We start from the raw sequence: 10,928 nt of genomic DNA, 5'->3' as shown, positions 1-10,928 counted from the left end.
GTAGGGAAATAATATTTAGAAGTTAGAAAAACTTGGAAAAACAGGTAAAGTAGGATGTGTTCTGAAGATGACATCTTTTTCCAGCTCCATTGTGAAGAGGGGGATTGAAGTAAATCACTTTAAACTTTGTTTAACAAGGTTTACAAGCAATTTCTATTATTTTATGAGTCAACTATTTGAATAACAAATTAGCAGGTAAGGCACTTATCCTCGACAGTTTTCTTCCCCTTCCACTGTGCTGCAAAGAAAGCGTGCCTGGGAACCTTAATGTTGCACAGTGCTTTCAGTGCACTAAAGCAAAGGGTAGCATTTGCAGCTCTGTCTCCTGCCTGTCACTTTCAACTGCCTTGCTCCTGAGCTGCTATGGCAGAGTTTTTCCCAAGGCAGATTGTTTGCCTTTTTTTCATGCTGTTCTCAGATTTCTGCTCTCATAGTCCTGCATCTGCAAAACCCAGTATTCTTGTTATATATTTCTCATGGGATAAAATGCATTAAATTCACCTCTTTTTTTTCCCCTTTTCTTACTCTCTTCCTTTACAGGTTTTAGTCTGTATTAGAGAATACACCAAGTAGAAGGGTGAGTTGTTCCCTGACAAAGAATATAGTGCTAGAGAAAAAGCACAGTGAAAATTCACCATCCCATCTTTATTGTCATCACCTGCTGCACTGTAACTTTCACTGTTAGAATTTATGTCTGCCATCAGCCATGGACACCCTAGCAAAAATTTGTGCATGTAAGCCTGTCTCAGCATCCTTTGTCCAAAATTTTAGATTATATAAGAACAGAATTTATTTTAGGGTAAGCGGAAAGTGTCAGCTGAGGTGCTGAAATTGTTACTGGTAGAATCCAGGCCCTCTTTCCTGTAGACAAAACAAGAAAAAAAACCCAAAAAAACCCAAAACCAACCGAAAAAAAAAAAAAAAAAAATCATAATGGAAAATGGATAATCAAAAAGGCAATAATTCTGCTCTTAGTAATGATCTTTTCCCATAACCACTAGAGAAAAAAAAAAAAAAAAGGGCACAGCAAATATGCTATCAGCCTTATTGAAAGCCAGCAAACTTTTGTGATCTTGGGCTGTTTCAGATGTTGCTTGTAGCTGCTTCACTGTTTATGGCAGTTCTACAAAATCTGCCACAGTCTCAGTTGTGCCGAAACCCATTTAAAAATATATAAAGAGAGAAAGTGAGCAAGCCAGATGAAAGCTATTTTGAGAGTAGGAAGCAAGAGAAAACTGAAGGAAGTGATGCTCCCATTTCCAGTGTAGTGAACAGGATGATGATGGGTGTTTTCTTGTTCTTCACTGCAATGAGGATGCTGTAAGCTTGGTAGGAGCACTGAGGCCTGATATTGAAGACAGTAAAATCAACAGTCACAAGGGTAAATATTGCTCCTTTCAGCTCAAATCTCATGCTATCAGTGTTATACCACGAGCACCATTCTCTCACTATATTTGCTAACGACTTAAAACTTATTTCACGTTATGGCACAAGTACATTTGATCATGATTTGCAGTCCTGTCCTCGTATTGAGCAGGCGTGACATCAACAGAGTCTTTCACTGGGAGAACAGACCTTTATGTCTGGACTAATTCAATCCTATCTATTTTTTGTCTGCTCTTATAAACAACTACAGGATTAACTGAGCTGTACTTCCAACATTTTGGGCAATTTCTACTACAAGGATACAATAGATTTGTCTGCAACCAGTGTAATTCAAATAAAATTACTATTTTAACTTATATAATTATTCCATTCCTCTAAAAGGCTGATGCCAGTCACAGCAGCTGCAAGTAATATTATAGCAAGAATTTTCCTACACTTCAGTAATTTATATCTGAAATTATTAGGAAGTTTATTATTTATATGCAACTGCTTTAGAGTTTGAAGTACAAAAGTTTACATTCATACAGCTCTAGTCTGATCTGCAAAATTACTAATAAAAAATTGTGATTTCTTAGTGAACATGGATTTCTGAGTGTGGTAAAAATTCTCTACTGCATTTAAACTGTGCACAATAAAGTGATCAGTAAATCACGTATCACAAACTACCACACAAAGGTGACAGTGAATGTTAGTTAATGGATTCTCATCTGATGAATTACCTTATAGTACTCTAGAAAATGCAATGAACAGTTTTCCTTTGAAACACTTGATACACCATGACAACCTTTTCTGCAGACATAGTTCATTTATCTTAAATCAATATCTGTAAAATAAATAGTCTAGGAAACAATGTGTGCCATGTTTCCCTTTAGATCAAGTCTTCAAATTATTCATTTACAGGGCATTAGACAGAAAAACAAACAAACAAACAAAAAAACCCACCTTTTTTTATCCGAATGAACCAAACAGAATAAAAAAAGACATGCCATGTTGTAAGTATAGGTTAAGGATAGCCTAGGAACTGACCAACATGAAATGTGAGCTTTACTTCAGTTTTGAGAATTATATTGGACTGAGAGAGGATGGGGAATACTGTAAGCAAACAGGAATTACCCCATAGAAGGGAAAGCAAGAAGCATTTTGGAAGGAAGATGATCTTCCAGTCAACATTTTGGAGAGAACTGGCTTCTGCTGAAAAAAAATAATAGAATCATAGAATGTCTTGTGCTGGAAGATATCTAGTCCAACCCTCCCTACATGGACATCTCCAACTAGACCAGATTGCTCAGACTCCCATCAAGCCTGATCTTGAATGTTTCCAGGGATGGGGCCTCCACCACCAATCTAGGCAACCAGTTCTGGTGATCCAGCACCCTCATATTAAAGGACTTTTTCCTAATGTCCAACCTAAATCTACCCCTCTTGAGCTTAAAACCATTACCCCTTGTCCTGCTGTTACATGCTGTTGTGAACAGGTCTTCCCTGGTCTTCCTATAGGCCCCTTTCAGGTATTGGACGGTCACTATAAGATCCTGGCAGAGTCTTTCCTGCTTCAGGCTGAACAACCCCAACTTCCTCAGCCTGTCCTCATCAGAGAGGTGCTACAGCCCTCTGATAATTTTCATTGCTGAAAAGCTGTTATGAGGAAGGCAGTGATAGTTTTTTCCCTCTGTCTATTGTAGGTTTTGCCAAGAAATAAACTTCTGTGTTTTCATGTGTTGTTTCAGGTTCAGTAACAGGAAGAGCTTTCTACTGACTCCTCATCACCTGCAGCTTTAATGAACACACTAGAGAGTCACTTAGCAGCCTTGGGGTACCTAATCCCATCTAAGCAGGGAGTAATTAGGAGACCTCTTGAGATCTCTTCCTTCGTTTATACAACTGCTAGGATATAAGTTGGGAGCAATACCAGAGACTAACAAGCACAGTTTTCCTCTTCCTCTCTTTATCTCTTTCTTTTGCTCTTGCTGGTGCTTTTGCTCTCTTTCTCTCGCTGTTGCTGTCATTCACATAGAATCACAGAATCATAGAATGGTTTGGGTTGGAAGGGACTTTAAAGATCATCTAGTTCCAACCTCCCTGCATGGGCAGAAACATCTCCCACTAGACAAGGTTGATCAAAGTCTTGAGCACTTCTAGGGAAGGGGCATCCAGACTTCTGGGCAACCTGTTACAAACCTCAACACCTTCACACCAAAGAATTTATTCCTAATGTCTAATCTGAATCTACCTTCTTTCAGTTTTAAACCATTCCCCCTCATCCTATCATCATATCTCTGCATGGCCTTGTAAAAAGTCCCTCTCCAACTTTCCTGTAGCCCCTTCAGGTACTGGAAGGCTGCTATCAGGTCTCCCTGAAGCCTTCTGTTTTCCACACAGGATAAGCCTAACTCTCTGAGCTTGTCTGCACAGGAGAGGTGCTTCAGCTCTCTGATCATCTATCAAGGCCCTCATTCTTGTTCTAGCTCTAGCTGTATGCCTTTCTCTTGTATAGCATTTCAAAGAGCAACAAGAGATTACAAATTCATAGGAAAATATTTAAACTACTCAGTAGAACCAAGGGAAGCTTGAAGAGCTACTTTTGTATCTCCACCATTAAAGCATACTGTACAGTCTTTAAGAGGATGATTGGTAGTCTGAAGTTTACCACACACAGAACATGTCTGTGATTTACAGAAAATTAATAACTAAATTCTCCATTTATACAAAAGAAATCTGCACCTGCTGTGACTTGTTCAGATGCTGAAGTACAACAACCACCTACCAGCTAAGGGGAATCCAGACATTCTGCTGTGCAGCTGACAGTATGTTTTTTGACAGTAAAGTGACATGTTGTTATGCTATTTTAATGTCATTTTACTGTTCTTCTAAAAGATTTGGACACTTACTAATAGGATTTCTTAGATATTAGGTAATGAAATGATGCAACTTTATGTCTTTAGAAAATCTTTTTTGTCGGTAATTTTCAAGTATTTCTGTACCACAACTATTTAATATCTTGTAGTTGCTCACAGAGTACTTACTCAACAATACTTGAAGTCAGTAGCTGAAGAAGAGTTTAGTGCCCTATCTGTCTTGGTCAAAGCACCATTAGGTTTGAGTTAGGGCTATTACACCAGACAAGCAATACTCTACTGTCAGGGAATCAGTGCTTGTGTTGACAGCCAGAGGGTAGACTCACCACTCTCCTTGGTAATGCCGACTCATTCACAAATTGTATTTCTATAGACTTCTGTCACTTATTTTGTGTTCTCCTGATGCCATTTATAGCTAGCATTTCTTCATGTGTTACCTTAGATAATTGTTACAAATCTACTGAGAAAGGCATTCACTGTGTGTAGTTTCACTGTAACATCAATTCTTGATTACCCAAGTAAAATACACCTATGGCAGCCTTCAGTGATTTGTTTCAGTCCCCTGCCCTCTGTCTGGAGTTTTGAAGAGGGTGAGCCTGCAAGTTTAATGTAATTCATCTAAATTAATTTGTGAGTGGTAGAAGATAGAATCCCACAGGAATAAAGACTGAAAGGTATTCATCAGAGGATCTCCAGCTTTGAATGTTCCTGTAAGACTGAACTTGTAGTCAGTATTGACATAGAGCTGGACATACTGTTCAGTAATAGTAATGGATAGAGTAATGATCTATGGTGTTTGACAGCTTTTTGACAGGCAGCAATATAGAGGGAGAGATGTTATGGAACTTCTGTCTTCAATTTCTTGTGGTTACCAGTGTTCATAGATGTGGTTAGTGCAAGGATTTGATGGCATTAATCAAAATTAAATTACACTTTATAAAAACAGGTCAGCTAAACCTGGCTTAGATGATTGAAAGGAAGTGCCATGCTAGTGACTTCTGTCAAGGACTAAGTGGGGATAAGCTGATTTGTTTGATAGTTCTTATTCCAAAATAAAGAATACCCTAACATTCATGGTCTTTAGAATTTTTTACCAGTAGGCAAATTATTATGAAACTGCCAGTTATAGCTTTTCTTCTCATTCTGAATTCTTAAGGAAACTCTGAAAAAATATCATCAAGTATAGCAGCCTTTCATGGATTCACTCCTTTGTTCATCTTTTATATTAGATCAGTCTTGAAAATAAGGAAGTAATCTGACATTCTGGCTTTTTTTGATGGAGCTCTTTGTAGGATTGGGAACAGCCTTGAGGAGAAGGACCTGGAGGTTTTGGTAGATACAAAGCTCAACATGAGCCATCAGTGTAGCCCAGAAAGCCAACTGCATGCTGGGCTGCATCAAAAGAAGTGTGGCTAGCAGGTTGATGGAGGTGATCCTGCCCCTCCACACTTGTGAGGCTGCATCTGGAATACTGTGTCCAATTCTGGAGCCCTCAACACAGAAAGGACATAGAGGTCTTGGAGCAAGTCCAGAGGAGGACCACGAAGATGATCAGAGGGCTGGAGGATCTCTCCTATGAAGACAGGCTGAGCAAACTGGGGCTCTTCAGCCTGGAGAAGAGGCAGTTTTGGGGAGACCTTACAGTGGTCTTCCAGTATCTGAAGGCGCTACAGGAAAGCTGAAGAGGCACTTTTTGCCAGGGTATGTAGTGATAGGACAAGGGATAATGGTTTTAAACTGGAATAGGGTAGATTTAGGTTAGACATTAGGAAAAGCTTCTTTAGTGTGAGGCTGGTGAGACACTGGTACAGGTTGCCCAGGGAGGTTGTGGGTGCCCCCTTCCTGGAGGTGATCAAGGCCAGGTTTGACAGAGCTTTGTGCAGCTTGGTCTAATGGAAGATGTCCCTGCCCTTGCCGGGGAGTTGGAACTAGATGATCTTCTAGATGCCTTCCAACCAAAACCATTCTATGATTCTATGATTATATGTTTGTGTTCCTGGAAAAATGCAAGGCTTCCACATTTTCATTTACTTGCACCATATTGCTGGCACCTTGGTGCACAGCACCCGTAAGCAGGAAAGCAATCACCAGCTTGACTTTTTAAAGTAAATATTTTCCATGATGTGTGATTGTTTTATCCTGGCCAGGCTTGCAGATTTTAGGAATAAGATTTCTGTACACTGGGCCCACCCCATTTCCAGTGTCCTTAGAATACTTCAATTTTGGTTACCCAGGAGGAAGCCCCATAATTTTTTTTTTAACTTTCCTTTAAAGCCCTAGGAACTGTCAGGTTCTACCGATCTCTTCAAAGTATTAAAAAGTCCACTTCAGTGAATCAGATCCAAAGAACTTTTATGACGTTTCCATAAGTGTCACAATCTACTCACTACAGATTCTAGCAAGGCTTAAGCACTGATGCCCTTACCCAATAAAATATTTAAGGATATATTGGTATGACTTTCCAGTGCTTGTGTACTGTTAAGTAAGTTTTACCATGCAATACAATATGAAGATCAGACGTTTGGCCTTCTCTTTAGCAGTTATGTTTTTTTCTTGTATGATAGACTAGTCATTGGTTGTCCAAAGTACTTTTTAAAAACATTTCTCTCACATCATTAATATTAGCTCCATAAATGCTGCATCCACTCTTACAGTGGCAATGCAGCAGGGGAGAGAGTGGATCAGGTATCCAGATGTCTGCTAGGCTCAATTACAAGCAAGACTTTCAGATAGCTTTCTAAAACAAAATAATTAAGGACACAGTACTAGAAGAAGAATAGGACTCAACACAATAGAGTTTTATCAAAGGTACACTATTCAAGCCTGTTCTCATACATTTCTTTGATAAAATACCTGACTACTAAGACAAAGAACTTATATAAATCCCATCTAACTGAAGCTGAGTAAACCATTTCCTAAGACGATACACAGAAAAGAATAAATTGAATTAGAAGTTAGTACAAAACACTGCAAGTAATGTAAGAAAACACTCAGAAAAGGAAATAAGCATATGTTGGAGAGAACTGATTTGCTAGTACATTTCCTTAAAGATTAGTCTTGGGAAAAAACTAGAGTTATATAATGCTATTGAATTTTATAATAAAGAATAGCCACAAAAACATTTATGTAAAGTATTAAACATATTTTTGTTAATTAATTTGATGGATATGTCCTTAAAAAACTTTCTGACAGTAAAGTTGGCAGTTGCTGTCAATATAGAATTATTATTATTATTACTCATGAAGTAGCACTGTCTGGCCTTGCAAACTGGAATAATGTTAATAAGAAGAAATCTAATAATACCAAGAGCAAGGTCATTCCCTTAGGGACTATTCACTTGAAGTTTAGCTATATAATGGATGCTCATCAGTTGTAAATGGCAGACCAAGACCTTGGAATATCTGTTCATCACAGGATATCCACACACCAACAATCTGATGACCCTGAAAAATACAAATGTGTTAGCTGTGTAAGTCAGATTAAGTATCTTGAACAGCCAGTAGTCTTTTATGCAGCTCCAAAAAATACTAGGAGGATGGAATTTCTTCTCCCTAGCAGTGAAGTTTCCCCAGGGGTAGGTGAGTGATGAGTTAATGAAGAAGTCTCATATGGAAGAGTATGTAAAACATTCAGTAAAGATAAATTCAAACAGGGCCGGGTTTATACAACGTTTACCAGAGAACAGAGAAGCCATCTCCTGAGTGAACACTAGACATGCTTGGCATGTTTAGCCTGATGGAATAAGGCCTGAGCAGGGAAATGAGTACTCTTCATAAATATATCAAGGATATAAATACTGAAAAATAACTAATTAATTGAAGGCATCATGTTAGTACCAAACCAAATGGTATTAATGTGCTCTGAAAGACTTGAACTAGGAGAACAATGAGACTCTGGAAAATCCCTCAAGGAGGAATATTGGGTTGAAGCAGCTACCTTAGGCAGTTTATAAAGGGCACTATGAAAAGTTTCTTTGAAATAGTAGGGGACTGTGCCTAGCAGGTCTCTTTCAATTCTGTGTTCCAATGTAGTTCACTTTTCAAGTGAAAGAGAACAAATTTTTCCCTAATAAATAAGGATTAGAAAATTTAATACAGATAGCAAGCTTTCTTTTAAAAAATGAGAGATAAAATTGTTGCTATTACCTGCTATTACCCAGTGACAGTACATTTTCTCTAACAGAGTTAATTATCCCATTACCATTGGTTAGCATTAACATTAATTATTGATACCAAAGTAACATCAAGAGGTCTCAACCAAACTCAAGGCTCCACTATTCTGCAGGCCGGTGAGAATAAAACTAGCAGAAGACAGTCTGTGTTTTGAAGAACTGCAGCCTGGCTTCCCAACTAGAGCCTCAGGCCAACCACAGCATATGTGTGTGATAACTACACACAATAAGGAGCCCGTTTAATTAAATCATGCTGCTCAAAGTATGTCAAGTGAGGCAGGTATAAGTTCTAGCAAACTGGACGCAGAAAAGGGGGATAGAAAAAACTTCAAGGAAGAATCTGTATTCCTGTCCCTGAAATTTTATTAAAAAAAAAAAAAAAAAAGACACAAAGACAGGCACTGTAGGTCAGACCAGAGTGAATTTGGCAGTTGTCAGAAGAAGTAAAAGAAATTGAGGAGGGATGAAATATTACGTGATCACTTTCTTGATGTTATTACTTGACTTCTGTTAACCTGTTGTGAGAGAATATACTAAGTTTTAAGCCATTCCAACAAATCTGAGCATAATAGATTTCAATGAAACATGAATTTGAACAGTCACTTCTGAAACTCCTGTGAGGTTTGCCCTTCATAACACCTTGTGGCAGTGGTTTCTACAGCTTAACTGAGTGCTTCCTTTTGTTTAATTTCAAATCTGCTGGTTTTTATTTGAACTCGTGATTCTGTTAGTAAAAGAAACCTTCAATGACCACTGCATCTTCATTACTTTCATATGCCTTAGGCTTTATAGATAAACTGAGGTATAGGGAGACAGTTTGCCAAAAGCCCTTGAGAAAGTCTTTAGTAAAGTGAAGGACAGGGAATAAATGTGCTGGTCTCCCAAAATTTCTCCCAACCACGAGGCTCTCCTTCCACACACCACATGCAGATGTCCACACACATTGTCAAGAGACAGTTACACTTCCTCAAGGATGCTATTAATTGTCAACATAAAATTGGCAATCCCATGGTATGAGTGCTAGATCAAGTATGTAATTATGTTCTTTTTTAGGATTACAGTCTGCTAAAAATCCAAGAAATTTCCTTTAAATTACTTAAAACAGCACACAAGCCATGGGTAAAATTCACAGTCTGAAGTGGAGAGAACAAAATTTGTTTAGAGCAAGGCAATGGAAAAAGGCAACTTTTTAGATAACACACCAAACTCATTTCTTCTTTACCCCTAGATTCAATTAGGCCTGGATTAAACCTGTCTTGGAATAACCCATTTTCAGTCCATTCTGCTCAGACCTGCATTTAAATACATATAAAACTGGAAGGATTTTTTTATGTGCTGTGCTGAATAGGGACAGATGTTGAAACCAAAGCAATAAGGAGCATGTCTTGGAAGCAACCAAACACTGAGTTTGCCTCCAGGCTTATCAAACAGCTCAGTATTTTATATTCCTTGCCATGTAGAGATATTGAACCTAGTAAAACTAATACTGATCCAGGTATGTGGGATTGCCTTTATCTGTTTTTAGGATGTTGGGTCCTGAAAGGAGATAAAACTTAATGAACATCTATAAAAGGCGTCAAATATGTACTGCTGCAATGTTGAAACAACATTGTTTCATTTGATCTGTTGCTGGGAATTTCAGCTTTGTTGCCTCAACAGCAAAAGGTCTTGTGGTCACCCTCTCACACCCAGAAATACACGAATACCCAGGCTCACATATATTGTTGATTACAGTGCAAGTAGAAGACAACTTCTCTTAACTTCTTGACAGTCATCCTCATGTGCAATGTAGAATAACTGTCACTCTCAATTTCATTAAAATTATGAGGTGATTCAGTAGGAGAGAGGGGAAACTGGGCAAAAGAAATGTGAAATAGACAAGAAATAGCACAAAACACTGTACAATTGACTTTTCTACTGACAAGTTCCTAGCAAGCATTTTTCCAGCAGTTTTAGATTTGATTTGAGACATCTGAAAAAAAAAATCATAGCACTTTTTTTCTTGTAGTGTGCTTTCCTTTTTTATACTCAGTGAACTTGAGTGTCCAGAAAGATAGACAGAACAGCCATGGCGTATTGTAAATATTTGCAGAAATGTCTGAGAACAGGTTTCTCCTAGCCCAGAATAAATTTCAGATGTGCCTGCCTTGCAGAAACAAGGGGGGAAGCATAGAGAAATTGTAGTTACTGTTTTTATTGCTTTAACAAAAGCAATTCCATAGTAGCAACATTTGGAAGACTTAAACAAATCAGACTGTCTGCAAACGTTTATTAATGTCCTATAAAAATAAACTCCCTACACTGATTAGCTATATTGCAGTGCATTTCACACATCTCAAGACAAGGTCAGGAGACCCTGTTATGTATGGGATAAACTTTTGGAAGTTGCTGCTGATTGCAGTCACATTCAGTTTAACAATGTTGTTCCTCATAAATATCTTAATGAGTCTCAGGATAGTTTTCTTAGCCTGTGAGATTAGTAATACCCAGAAAGAGCATGTTCCATGCTCAGCAGG

Source organism: Chaetura pelagica, unplaced genomic scaffold (genome assembly GCF_000747805.2).
Source record: "Chaetura pelagica isolate M959 unplaced genomic scaffold, ChaPel_1.0 scaffold285, whole genome shotgun sequence".
In the NCBI taxonomy this organism is placed as follows: domain Eukaryota; kingdom Metazoa; phylum Chordata; class Aves; order Apodiformes; family Apodidae; genus Chaetura; species Chaetura pelagica.
This window is presented reverse-complemented; position numbering follows the sequence as displayed.